The 14,758-nt window shown below is 42.9% G+C and overlaps 2 pseudogenes; both read right to left on the bottom strand.

Moving 5' to 3' along the window:
- Positions 1-1,450: 1,450 nt before the first annotated feature.
- LOC130134607 (leucine-rich repeat receptor protein kinase EMS1-like) lies at positions 1,451-2,664 on the bottom strand (annotated as a pseudogene).
- Positions 2,665-6,383: 3,719 nt separating this feature from the next.
- On the bottom strand, positions 6,384-8,012 carry LOC115681714 (putative serine/threonine-protein kinase; annotated as a pseudogene).
- Between the last annotated feature and the right edge of the window lie 6,746 nt (positions 8,013-14,758).

Below are 14,758 nucleotides of genomic sequence, written 5' to 3'. Positions count from 1 at the left end.
CGGCACAATTATCGTATCGCCCGTCCCTATGAATGTTCTAGAAGCTCTAGAATGTCTAGCCCGTTCTTTCTCGATCATGTCACGGTCCTTGGCGCATGGAAACCTCAAGACCGTGACATTCTCCTCCACCCATTCGAGCGACGTCCTCAGCGCTCTCGACTCGGGGTTGTTTATTGGTTTCTTAGGATGTTGCCGATTCTTCTGGTTCCGAGTGCACTTTGTCTTTGGCTTCTCGGATTGGATATTTGGCTCCTTCTTCAATTTGGCCGCCTCCATGTTGGTCGGCAAGTCCACCACTTCCGGGAATAGCATATGGATTAGCATGTAATGTTAGGGAGAATGGATCACCTCTACCTTCGTCTTTGGCAAAGGCGAGCCTTGCCCTCGCCAGTCGCCGGCAGGGGTGAGCTTCGCCAAAAGCCGGCTAGTTCAACCTCGCTGGCCCTCGCCTTTAGCCAGTGCGAAGGCCCAGTGACCGTCTAGAGGAGGAAGAAGGGAAGAATAAAAGAAGAAAGAAAAAGAAAAAAAGGAAAAAGAAAAGAACAACTATAAAATATAATATTAAAATACTATTAAAATTGTCTAGATCAATGACAGACGCTCTGTGTAGAACGGTTGGCGTCCACGTCAGTGATTTCCGACCAAAATTGGTCGGATGGACTCAATTGACAAAATGTGAAAAGGTTTAAGACTCAATTGATAAAATTGAAAAGTTTAAGTGCAATAGGTTCATGATTTTTTGGATAATTTTTCGGAAATGAATTGCAAAAGGTATGCTGGTGGATGAGTTGAGCCGCCGAAAGATTGTATGGTTTGTTTTGTAAATCAATTTGTGATATCGATTTATGGATTTGGCTATGAGAATTGTCAAAGATGTTGTTGTGGATTGGTGTTGTCACCCAGTATCTCTATGAGTCCATTAAAGGGCTTGTGGGTATGCATACTAGTTTAGGATATTATTGTGAACCAACCACCGGCAATATAGGTGGAAACCTAGCCAACGGGAAATCTTAGTATTCTTGTCACGAGACATTGTGCGTAATCATTGTTGATATATGAGTAAGAGATTAGTCAATGGAAGAGACCATTGACATGTGATTTGAGATTGATTAATGGTCTAAACCATTTATATTTGTTTTGATATTATTGATTGAAATAAGTATTTATGCTATGAATATTTTAGCATAAATACTCTCATTCTTGATTTGAGAAATATTATTGATTTGAGATAACAAACTTGCTGGTTTATCATTCTCCCATTTTTGTTGGTTTCGGGGTGTGATACTCAATCTCAGTTTTACGTTCTATAACAATAAATGAACCGACCAAGTCGACTCAGCATCATTTGTTTTTGTTTCCAGAATATTCGATGAGGATTTTTCCGGGGAAACATATTGGAGATGAGATTTACATGATGCAGACCAAGATCTGCAACGAACTATTACCTGCTTCAGACCTCAATCAACTCTATAAAGCTATTCATATTTTCCATTAAAGCAACGAGCAGAGTACCCTCTAGTTGCCACCAGAACTAGACTATTGGCTCACAAGCTTAACCTTTATTCCTTCTCTTTCTGGGTAATTTAACTTTGGGCAGAAACCATACCTTCGATGAATTCCGCCATTTTCATCCGAATGTAGACTTCAACAACTCGAGAACTCGGCTCATACCCGGCCTGTTCTTCAAAGACTCGCACGTGCACATACAAGCAATGCTGAAGTACTCCTTCACCCTCGCTTCGACCAGGCCATCCCTTGAAACAGCGGGATCGACCATCTCCATCTGCCGGTTCTCACCTACCATGTTCCGTGCCCAAACAGTCAGCCCGACCTTCTCTCCCCTATCAACCACCGGTAAATTGGGCCTCCGACCCGTCGCGACCTCAAACATCAGAACCCCGAAGCTATACACATCGCCCTTCACAGTTACCCATCTGCTTCCTACCTCATACTCCGGTGGCATATAGCCCATCGTCCCGGCAGGTTGCATGGAAACGTGGGATTGCGAGGCCTTGATCATCCTCGCCAGCCCGAAATCTGCGATGTACGCTTCAAAATTGGCATCCAACAGTACATTGCTCGCCTTGATGTCTCTGTGAATGATCGGCGTCGGCAATCCTTGCACAGACGCTAATCCACTGGCCACACCCTTGATTATCTTCATCCTAGTGTCCCAAGACATGGGCAACCTCTCGACCACAACACGACGTCGTTCTCCAATGACGAAATGCTGCGGTTCTCCGACGACAGCATCGTGTCGTACAACCACCGGTTGAGGCTCCCTCTCTAAATGAACTCATAGACCAAAACCCTATCCGAATTCGACGTACAGTAGCCGAGGATTCTGACGATGTTCAGGTGCTGAAGCTTACCTAATGTTTCCATCTCGGTCCATAACTCACGGAAACCCTCGAAGTCATCGGGCTCGAGCTTCTTAATGGCAACGGCAAGGCCGTTGGTGAGGCAGGCCTTGTAGACGAAGCCGAAGCCGCCGTTGCCGATGATCCGCAGGGGGTGGAAGTTCTCGATGGCGTTCCAGTGCTCATCCAGGGAGATCCGGAGCTTGGGGTCGAAGGAGGCACTCTCGTCAATGGCCATGGACGAGAGCTCCTCCGGGTTGGAGCGGCCACAGTTCCGCTTGCGCCGGCCGCAGGTGAAGACGCATCAATGAAGCTCGCAGCCGCGGCAATGACTGCTTGGAGGTTGAGCTTCATTCAGAGAGAGAGAGTTTGGGAGTTTAGTTTAGATGAGGGAGGTGGGTGTGAGGAGGAGGAGAGAGAAGTCGACTGTGTTTTGAGAGAGAGAGAGGAGGAGGAGGAAGAAGAAGACTGAGCAGAGCCGCCGTTGAGGAGGGTTGCTTCATGGAATCCTGAATTACGTTTCCGGACCTCGGTTTTTGCATGCAGTTTTCACGTACAATTACGTGAGCATTTATCTTGCGGGCTTCGCTAAAATAACAATCTTTGGACACTATGAGAATACCGATATATTATGATCTCCAAATTCTAATTATTTATAATTATTTATTATTTATTTTTTTATGATCCAGAACATACTGTTATTCTTACTATTCATTCAATCATTTCTGTTTATCAAATCAACCATATATTCGGCGCATGCAGTCACGTTTCACAAAACATCAATACCCATAACAATCATAACTAAAAGTTTTAAGGAGTAAAAGCGAACATTCTTTAGAATTAGAAAGAGAGAGAGAGTAAGTATTTTTACGTTTGAGAAGTATCTTTCATAAATTTACAAAACTTTGTACCCCGAGTGAAGGAAGAGAAGTGCCATGTGCTCCAGATATTGCAAAACTGCAAAAATTGCTAGAGGTTATCACTATCAATGTTAATCAGATTATGAAATTTCCAATCGAGTAGGTGCTTGGTTTGGCCTAACTTAAAATAAAACATGCTATCAAACGCAACTGGAATTAGGTTATGTTCACGAACATGGACATTATCCATCTGCGAACTTACCAAAAAATCAATGCAGGCGATGTCCGTGTTTATAACTCTAATCGGTCAGAGTTGCGGAGAACCGTGCAGAGGAACGTGCAGCTTTGGGCCCCAAGCTGGGGGTACCATAATCGCGTGTCCTTTCCTTAGGAGTGGGCTAGTCGTAGGATTGCTGATATTTCATGGGCGAGCATGACCTGTCCTTGACCTTTTCGAATGTTTAGACTTCAGGAAGGCCCATGAGATTACCAAACCCAGAAAAGAAGGAAGGCCCATGAGATTACCCAGACTCGTTAATCTGCAGCCTCGTCAATTATTTTGTTTTGCTCAGAAAAATCAGGCTTTGATTCAGGCGTATCCTTTGTTGACTTGTGGAATTTCAAGCGTTTTAGACGTCGGTGCTAATATCTGTAATACGGATGAAAGGGTTGGTATGGATGTATTTGCATGATTCAGATATACTCCTAGATCAGGTGGGTGTACTTGAGTTAGGCTCGCATGCTCTCGAAGCAGGCAAGATTCCTTTGTGCGATGTCGAGAAGAGTCGTAACCAAAGATCTAATACTATGACAGACACTCCGCCACTTCTGCCAGCAATTAGAAGCGATAAACGAGGATTGGTACCTGGTAAATGCAGGATCACAGAGACCAAACAGCTCATATTCACACACAAGTTTCATGGGTTTAGCAATTAGTAAAGACATAATAACCCCGTCGAAACACCATTACTTTTATCGTATCTTTCACACAAAAGCACTCTTCAAGCTTCGTTGTGTTTGTACTCAAAAATAGCAAGTTGTCGACATGGATAAGCAAATAACTAGAGCGTAAACATCTTCGAGCACGTGACCCACCGTCAACGATTACAGGGATCTATGTCAATACTGGCGTACATTAGTGATCACTAATAATCAGTCGTCAATATACGACGATATATGATCAATGATAGTCGACAAGAATAATGAGGGCAACAGATTATCAGTTAAAGCATCATGAGAGAGTTGGATGCGTGAAAGGTATCAAGTAGTTACGGATTTGAAATCACTGGAGAATCTAGCAAATGAGGTCGTGGAGCAACTAGCATGCAATTTTTAAGGAACAATTGCGTGTAAGTAAGATCATGGCATCATGACAATATGGATACAAAATTTTCGGAGACGGAGGAACATGGCTACAACCGCTGAAGAACTGCTTATGGCATAACCACTATAAATATCATCGTTCACCTAGTGGGAAGACCCCCGTAACAAAAAAAAAATGTAATCTTTCAACTATCTATACTTTCGTGCACCGTACTTTTAGTTTCCAGACTCGCGTCGTCGATTAAATTTCGGCGTGTATCTTTATCCTAGGTGTAACGTTGTTGATTAAATTTTCAGCATAGCATCTTAGCATTTTCAAGTCTTGTCGTCAATTAAATTCCGACATAGTTTGTTTACGATCAGTTCCATTGTAGTGGATATATTTTTCAATTTTTGTCGTCAATTAAATTCCGGCACGGTTTGTATTTGTACATGTTAAAATATGTCTCGAGTTTGAGCCCATCGTATAAAACCCGATCTGAACAAAGATTGCAGAAAAATACGGAAATTCTTTGTATCTTGAAGTGACGATCAATAATGGATAGTCAAATCTTGGACCTTGTGTTTGGGATAAAGGTTTGTTGAAGCACACAACAATTTTCGTATACGAATTAGAGTTCTTTGTTCTCACGCTGGAAGTTGGACTTTGACTTGGTCAGCATGGGTCAGAATAAGAAGAAAGTAAATATTAGGATATTTTTCTTTCATGAAGTCGGCCAAAGAAAAGATGAAATAGGAAAGTCCAATCTTGGATTTTGTTGACCGAAGCTCACTGTTTCTTTCTCTAATAATCGCACTTATTTGCATATATATATTAACTAAAGCGAAAGTTAGTGGATACGAAGAAGAGAAGTCTCGAAAGCGCCGTGGTTGACGTGAAGAGATTCTTGAAACGCCATTTCTAAGCGAGTGCTTGGTGTGGGTTATTTCGTGGGTTTTGTTCGCGAAATTGCACCAAGAGTTCAAGTGTTGTAATCGATTAAATTCTTGTTGTAAGAATATGTGTCGATTCCTTTATGAGATTAAGAGATTATTCGTGAAGAATTGTGGAGCTAAACACTGCATGAATTATTGGGTGTAATTGGGGCTTGAGAAACACCGAGAGTGTTTGAGTAACTCGAGTGTGGTTGTAATCTCCGTTATATCGCTTGATCTATAGTAGAATTCGTCGCTGCTCTTCCCGTGGACGTAAGTTACTATGACCGAATCACGTAAATCTGGTATCCAATTTATTTTCTTATTCTGTCAATTTTATTATTTGATCGCTTGCTTCCGCAACAGTACACATTTATTTGAAGTCAAGTGTCTCGTTTCCTTATTCACTTGTAATATTTCATGTCCGGAATGGCTACAGAACTTGTCTCTTTTCTTTAATTAAAAACCAAAGAACTGTATGAAAGCTATTTCGTCACGGGATCAATTCCGGGGAAACAATCATGTCACTCGACTTCATTTCGTCCAAATGAAGACATGGATTCAAGGAGACGGTGGCCGCTACTCTCTATCTGGAAAGCATCTCGACGACATGGAGTGACCACGCGTGGTAACAATTTTGCAGCACTGCTTCAACATATTCAAGCCGAGATGAGGAGGGAGGGAGATCAAAACGGTTGCCAGAAAATGCATCCTTCGTGGGATTAATAGGTAGGGACATGCACGCTATTAGCTTCAAAATAAGTATAATACAGTCCAAGCGAAATCGTCAAAGAGAAACTCAATCTCAGTTTTTTGTTCTATAATGATAGATGGACCAACAAGGTCGATTCATCATCAATTGTTTTTGTTTCCGAAACATTCGATGAGGATGTTTCTGGGGAAATATATTGGAGATGAGATGAGATTGACATGATGCAGACCAAGAAGATCCTTTGCATTATTAGCATGTGAAAATAGCAAAGAAACTAAACTCTCTGTCCCTATCATTCTCAAATAGGAGACCGTCGACATTCCATCAAATCCGGATTGACGACAACATTAACTGCGATCGACACGGTCTAGAAGCAGCCAAGAAATCTATTTAGTTACAATATCCTACTGTCGATGTAGTATCTATTATCAATTACAGAAGCTGCAACTGCAGGTCATTTACCTGCTTCCGACCTCAATCAACTCTATAAAGCTATTCACATTTTCCCATTAAGGCAACAAACAGAGTACTCCCTACTAGACACCGGAACTAGACTATTATTGACTCACAAGCTTAACCTTCATTCCTTCTCTTTCTGGGTAATTTTACTTTGGCAAAGAAACCATATTTCGATCAATTACACTGTTTTCATCCGAATGCCGATTCAACAACTCGAGAACTCGGCTCATACCCGGCCTGTCCTTTGCACGCGCCCTAGTGCACATACACGCAATGCTGAAGCACTCCTTCACCCTCGCTTCGACCAGGCCGTCCCTTGAAACAGCTGGATCAACCATCTCCATCTGCCGGTTCTCACCCACCATGTTTCGTGCGCAAACAGTGAGCTCGACCTCCTCTCCCCTGTCCACCACCGGTAAATAGGGCCTCCGACCCGTCGCAATCTCGAACATCAGAACCCCGAAGCTATACACATCGGCCTTCACGGTCACTCTTCTGTATCCGTCCTTATACTCTGGCGGCATATACCCCATCGTCCTGGCAGGTTGCGTGGAAACGTGGGATTGCGACGCCTCAATCTTCCTCGCCAGCCCGAAATCCGCGATGTGCGCCTCGAAATCGGCGTCCAACAGCACGTCGCTTGCCTTGATGTCTCTGTGTATGATCGGCGTCGGCAATCCGTACATAAACGTTAATCCACTGGCCACGCCCTTGATTATCTTCATTCTAGTGTCCCAGGACAAGGGCAACCTCTCGACTGAGGGTTTCGACCACAAGACTTCGCTGTTCTCCGATGACGACTTCGTATCATACAGCCACTGGTCGAGGCTCCCTCTCTCTATGAACTCATAGACTAAAACCCTATCTGAATTCGACATACAGTACCCGAGGATTTTGACGATGTTCGGGTGGTGAAGCTTACTTAAGGTTTCCATCTCGGCCCGGAACTCGCGGAACCCCTGGAAGGCGTCGGGCTCGAGCTTCTTGATGGCAACGGTGAGGCCGTTGGCGAGGCGGGCCTTGAAAACGAGGCCGAAGCCGCCGTCACCGATGATCCGCTGGAAGTGGAAGTTCTCGGTGGCCCTCCGGAGCTCGGCCATTGTGATCCAGAGATTGGGGTTCGAAGGAGGCGCTCTCGTGGACGGCAATGGATGAGAGCTCCTCCGGGTTCGAGATCGAGCGGGTCTGGACTCGGACCTCGCGGCCACGGTTGTGCTTGCGGCAGCGGTTGCAGGTGGAGGCGAGGAAGACGAAGAAGAGGGAGACGCCGATGAAGCTCGCGGCAGCGGCGACGACTGCTTGGATGTAGGGGTTCATGTCACAGAGAGAGAGAGAGAGAGAGAGAGAGAGAGGGAGCGCTTGGGAGTTTAGTTAGACGACAGAGGTGAGTCTGAGGAGAAGGAGGAAGGAGGAGGAGAATGAGAAGAGACGCCGTTGACGTGGGTTACTTCCTGGATTTTCTCTGGATGATGACGAGTCATTCCAGTCGGGACTTTGCTGAACCAAGTCAACGGTGTTCTACTTCTACTTCTACTTCCACTGTACGTTCGATTATTGACGATGGTACTTGTTTTTTTTTTTTCATCGTTTTTCCCTTAATTTTCCATTTCTGGGTGAAAATAAAATTTTATGTTCGAGAATTAACATTTTTGGTTTGATAAGATAAGTTGACTCTTACGCTTCGTTTGTTTCGCGAAAAATGTATGATTTAGAAAATATTTTCGTAAAAATGATCATTTATTATTATTTTTATTTTTTTTGATGACCCAGGAACCCCCCGCACGGCCGACAGCCGGAGGGGTAAACCTGGGGTGACGCTAGCGCAGGACCCACCACCACGGCGCCACACTTAAGAATCCCTAACGACTACGCTGGGGTTCGAACTCTGATCCCTTCGTGGGGAAAAAATGATCACTTATATCACTTACAAAAACAAACAAATGAAAAATATTTTTATCATTAACAAAAATATTTTAGATATAAATTATTTACAATAATAACAATATTTTGTATTGGCTAACTATTTTAAGGGGTGCAAACAATCAATTTTTGAATTTTTTTTAATATTTATTTGCTACGAAATAAATGGAGCATTTGAATACTAAAGTTTTCCACTGCCCAACCATCATGTCTTCTTCTGCAATTGATACATGAAACTATCATTATTAAAGCTTGTATGATGGAGTCATAGTTTTGGTACTATGATGGAATTTTTAAGGACTCTTTTATGACATACTAGGCGGCACGGCTCGTGTAACACGGTTAAATAGCGGATTTGTGGTCAACAAAGTATTATCGAATCCAATTAAAGAAAATGTTTGTATTCAACAAAATATCACATATTTAAAATCTTGATAATAAATAGCATCAAAAAATAAGCTTTTCGTTAATTATATCTAAAGGGGGCACATACATGTTGTGCCGCCACTAGGTCCTTAGTTCGAGCACGCCGCACAAGTCAATTTCGTGGCTAATGAGCTGGCCACGAGCACAATTCGATCCTCAATCATGTCTCGCGGGTGGACAAAAACATAATCGGTCTTGACCTGTATCGGCTGATTTCGCACCGGGTTAGAAATTGTTAAACTCTAAAGTAACCCGACGGCTGCTCGTATGTGTTGGAGTTGGCGAATACTTCGGGGACCCTTGTTTCTCGTACCAGGCACGCCCACGTGAGTTTAGATAAATCGAAGTATGAACCGACAACATGTGACATCTACGCACGGAATGTCGGGAGTCCCGCTGCCCGAACAGCAAGCATCGGGTTTTTTCTTTTAGGCTTGCGTTTTAAGTTGACTCATTTGTTATTGGATCAAAGGGATTCGGATAGGTTTGGGATTTGGGCCCATTTTAAGTCTCATTTATTGTACTCATATGAGAGATCATTGAGATGAATTGTTGTGGTTGTAAACCTAAATATCATAATGGAATCCCTTTGCAGGACGTAACCTTATTTTGGGGCGAACCTGGGTAAACTCGTGTGTCAATTTTTCTATTATCTGTGTGATTGTTCTGATTCTGTTTAGGATATAACTCATCAGTACGTACGCTAGCCGTCCCGCTACTACATACGGAGCCCCAATTTACGCGAAGATGTGAGGGAAACTGCACAAGACATTGCGTTGCAAATTCCCACCGGTTGGAAAGAAATCACACTTGACACAAATTACACGACTCAAAATGGCATATTCCTCAAAGGCTCAAACTAGCCTTGAATTTTTCTTAAAACCCGAATTACGTTTTTGTTTTTTTTATAAATAGCGAACAAAACTAGCCTCACATTTAATGCATGCAGTCATGTTTTCACAAAACATCAACATCCGTGATAGTAGTATATAAAAGATTTATGGAGTGAAAGCGAACATACTTAAGAATTGAGAGAGACAGAATGTGTTACATTCAAGAAGTAGTTTCCATGAACTTACAAAAACTGGCACCACAAGTAAAGGAAGAGGAGGATTACAAGGCACTTGCCGTATGCTCCTGATATTGCAAAACTGCAAAAATTGCGGAAGTTATCATCATCAATGTCAATCAAATTAAAAAATTCCCATTTTCAAGGTGCAATTAGTTTTGTCTTTGTGGTACAGTGCAATTAACATTCTCAAAATTAAAACTTCGCTGATCAAACATATGTTATAATATGACATGAGGGATAACTTGACAAGGATAATAGGAAGTGAGATGTTTTTTGTTAATAAGAAATGTTTCATTTTTTAAATAATCTATTAAAATAGTACATTGAAATTTGTGCATTTTTATAAACCTGACCACCTCGCAATTCCTGCAATGGACATACTACCTAGGCGGCAACCCTAACAACCATGGTGGTCATCATCACAATGTAGAGGATTAAAATAGGATACTACATAATTTCATCGTGATATCTACGGTGACGGTTGTCATTTTATATTTTACTTTCTATTTATCAATCTAAAAGATAGCACACTACGTGCTCATCGCAATATACATTGGTTTTACAAATAATATGTGAAATGTAATAATACAGGGATATCTTACATAATCCCATATTGTCCTATCTAAACAATCAAATACGGAATATACAGATAAATCTCAAATTCTCATATTGTGTGACACTTAACCGTCAATTTAGCTTTGCTCTCCGTCACTCAAAAATTTAAACCAGATGATTGCATATTCCCCTAAAGCCATTCAGAAAAATTAGAAATGAGCACCGGATCTAGTTCAATCATTGACCTTACCTTCTCTCTTTCTCTCAATCCATCATTGTGCATCATCTATTTCTAAACCTACAATTTGGATCTCAAGATTTTTAGTAATCATGCTCACACCTCAAAATCTAAGATGAAACAAAGGACGAAGTGAAAGCAGAGATTTATTAAAATTATATGGTGTGAAATGTTAATTATGAAATTAGTAGCTGCAAAGTGTAATCGAGGAAAAGTTGAGGTGACTTCTTTCTATACTTTCCCCTTTTCCCCCACCTAATTTCCTAAAAAACACCTCAAACTTTAGGTCCAATTCATATTTTGTCTCGTACTTTTTTTTCTATCTCGAAGTCTGAAATTTGCCCACATGTCCAAAAATCGCCACTAGCTTTTTCAAAATTATCAACATCGAGGACAATTAGAGGTCCATTAACGCCTTCACCTTCGTACGGAACAACAACAGCCTCCTGATGTTAATAATCTTGAAGAAAATAGTGGCAATTGTTGGACGTGTTAGTAGATTTAAGACCAAAGTGAAAGTTAATGTTTTTTTTGGCCAAGAAAAAGTTCAGGGCAAAATCGAAATTAGACCTAAAGTTGAGGGTTTTTAGGGAATTAGCCCTCCCCTCCCCAGCAAAGAAGAGAAATTATTATTATAAATGCGGTTCCAAACTCTAACTTTGGGCGTAAGTTTAGGCTCCGTTTATTGTGCGGAAAATATTTTCCTAGATATAATCCCTCGTATTGTTTATAAAAAGAGTAAAACAATATTTTCCTCATTTATGAAAATATTTAGACATAAATTATCAACTAATTATTCCAAGCGATACAAGCGATCATATTTATGCAAATATTCTTCGAATCATTCGCTTTTCATGAAACAAAAGAAGTAGCGAAGTCAGTCATCGCAAGGACAATTGCATAGTCAATTGTCACGGATCGGTTGTTTGGGATCGGACCCGTGCGGCACCTTAGGCTTTCTTTGATTGTTGGAACGCCTAAGCGAAGCCTTTTCTTGATAGATCGATTGCTCACTTGCTTGCCTGGATCGTAGAGAGAGAAAGTTTAGAGAGAGAAGCTCCAGGAGAGAATGGAAAGTGCTTCAATTCTTTTGATGCTTCAAATGAGAGGGAGAACACCCCTACTTATACAAAGACTCAACTCGTTACATCCGTTGATCAACATTCAATCTAGCGGAGGAGATCACATCTCCCCGTCAACCAATTACCGGCATTTATGCCGAGAATTCCTTAGAACACGGCACAATTATCATATCGCCCGTCCCTAGGAATTTTCCGGAAGCTCTAGAATGTCTGGCCCGTTCTTTCTCGATTGGTCACGGTCCTTGGCGCATGGAAACCTTGGGATTGTGACATTCTCCCCCACCCATTCGAGTGACGTCCTCGGCGCTCTCGACTCAGGTTTGTTTGTTGATTTATTGGGACGTTGCCAATTCTTTTGGTTCCGAGTGCGCTTTGTCTTTGGCTTCTCAGCTTGGATATTTGGCTCCTTCTTCGGTTTGGCCGCCTCCACGTTGGTCGGCAAGTCCACTACTTCCAGGAATAGCACATGGATTGGCATGTCATGCGAAGGAGGATGGATCACCTCTACCTTCGGCTTTGGCAAAGGCGAGCCTTGCCCTCACTAGTGACCGGCGGGGGTGAGCTTCACCAAAGGCGGGCGAGGCTAACCTCGCCAGCCCTCGCCTTTGGCCGATTGCCGAGGCTTGGCGACCGACTAGAGGGGGAAGAAGGGAAGAAAAAAAAAAAGAAAAGAAAAAGGAAAAAAGGAAAAAGAAAAGAACAAATACAAAATTAGAAAATTAGAAAAATATTAAAATATTATTAAAAATTATCACATCAATGCCAATCGCGCCACATAGGACGATTGACGTCCACGTCAGCGATTTCCGGCCAAAATTGGTCGGATGAATTCTGTCATGCCCCGTACCCCACGAAGCGCTAACATCCCTACCTTGGTCGATTATGGTGCAACACTCCCAGGAAGCGTCGCCGACCCAACGCCCAACAGAGATCAAGCACAAGTGGAAGAAATAAACAAACCCTGACAATTATAAAATATGAGCCAAAGATAGCCAAGCAATTAAACACGATCACAGCAGAAAATATGTACATCCTTACATTACTATAGAAAACCCTTTTTACAATATTTGTTTACACCCGGCTCAAAAACCTGCAAACAGCCACACAAGCAAAAAGGATCGGTGGCTAGGGTGAGTCGTCTAATCCTACCAGGGGGATTGCAGACAAAAAGAAACGATCCTCCCTATCAAGCTCTGGCTTCTCTCTACGGCTCCCAATCCGGGTCTGAGGATTCGGTGTGATCGTCTGACGACTCCTCAGAGGCCTCCTCACTAGACTCTGACTCCTCCCAGTCCATAGCCTCTGCCGCGATCCTCTCATCCTCTGAATCGAGCTCTAACTCCGGATCTAGGTAAAAACCTAACTCGTCATCTTCATCAGCTCCTATCTCCACATCTGACCCTACCTCAGCTACCTCTCCGTGGTCTTCATCAGAATCCAGATCCATGTCCTCCAGCTCGTCTTCTTCCTCGGCAACTTGGTCTTGGTCTTCAGCTATCACCTGTGGTTCCTGTGGCTCCCCATCCATAGGCTCATCAACGCTATCTACATCGTAAACATCCTGAGGATTGATCACCTCGCCATCCGCATATATGGGTTCCATCAATCCATTTTGACCGATTGGCGCATCAAAGGTCCTAAGGGGTTGCCCTAGGTTTCCGTCGGCATCTCTTAGGCACCAAGCCACATACTCCTGAGTCTGATGAAAATACTCTCCCACGTTTACAAACACCATGGATCGATATCTTATATACGATTCCCCATTTGCTGCGAGGTAGGTACTAGTATACTGGTGTATCTGTACAGGTATTCCAAAAAGCGGCGAGTTTGGCATCTTTATGGCTGGGGGTCTGAAAAGTTTCGGTTTACACAACCGTGAGACGAATCTCAATGAGTTCAATCCCTAAACCTAGGCTAGGCTAGCATGCAATCTCCTGACCGGAAATAAATATTTGAAACCATAATGCAACAACAATCAAATAATTCTCTGACCCTGCAGGTTAGGCAGTTCAATATATAATAATCACGGCATGTACGTGGCACACATTATCACACGTACGCCAATCACATGCTCATGCACCGAGTCTCACACACTCGCATGCCAGTCCATGCATGTTCATGCATGCAAATGTCGTCGACATGTCACATGCATTTCCCGGCCCACTGGCCCACACTGGCAATCGCCCAATTTATTATTTATTACGACTCGAGTCAACAACATTCACGGCCCGGTGCGTCTAGCCTGCTTCAAAGTGCATGAGGCGCAGCAACCGATCTGGCCCAGTGTCTCTAGCCTGCTTCAAAGTACATGAGGCGCAACACTGATCTCCTTACGAACCAGAGCCTGCTTCAAAGTGCATGAGGATGGTCGTCTTCCGGACGTACCGGGCATCGTCCTGCTTCAAAGTGCATGAGGACGGTATCGATCCGAAGGTCACGACCCGAAGGTCTTTAAGTGATCACACAACTCATTATTATCCGAACCCAGCGTATGACGCTTCAGGGTATTTTAGGTGATCACACACTCATGGCAGGCACGCATTCTCGCATAATTTCCCCACATGCCTCACACTAGGCGTACATAATGAGTGTCCATGTTATGCAATGCAATGCACCATGAGCACCAATTAAATTCAAACACTCAATATCACAACACGTGCTCAATTGGCCCAATTAATACCGTGTGGCCCAATGTGCGATTCACAATTCAATAATTAATTGCAAGCCAAACAATGGCCAGTCGCACTCCACAAAAATCAGCCACCCAACATGCGACATAGCAGTACTCAATCAATCACAATTAAGCACGAATTACATATAATCAGTCAACCCGGAC

This window comes from Syzygium oleosum, unplaced genomic scaffold, assembly GCF_021117445.2.
Source record: "Syzygium oleosum isolate NSW1041296 unplaced genomic scaffold, Sole_v2.1 Sole_v2.05, whole genome shotgun sequence".
Taxonomy (NCBI): domain Eukaryota; kingdom Viridiplantae; phylum Streptophyta; class Magnoliopsida; order Myrtales; family Myrtaceae; genus Syzygium; species Syzygium oleosum.
Note: the sequence above shows the minus strand (reverse complement) of the source record. Positions and strands in the feature narration are given on the sequence as shown.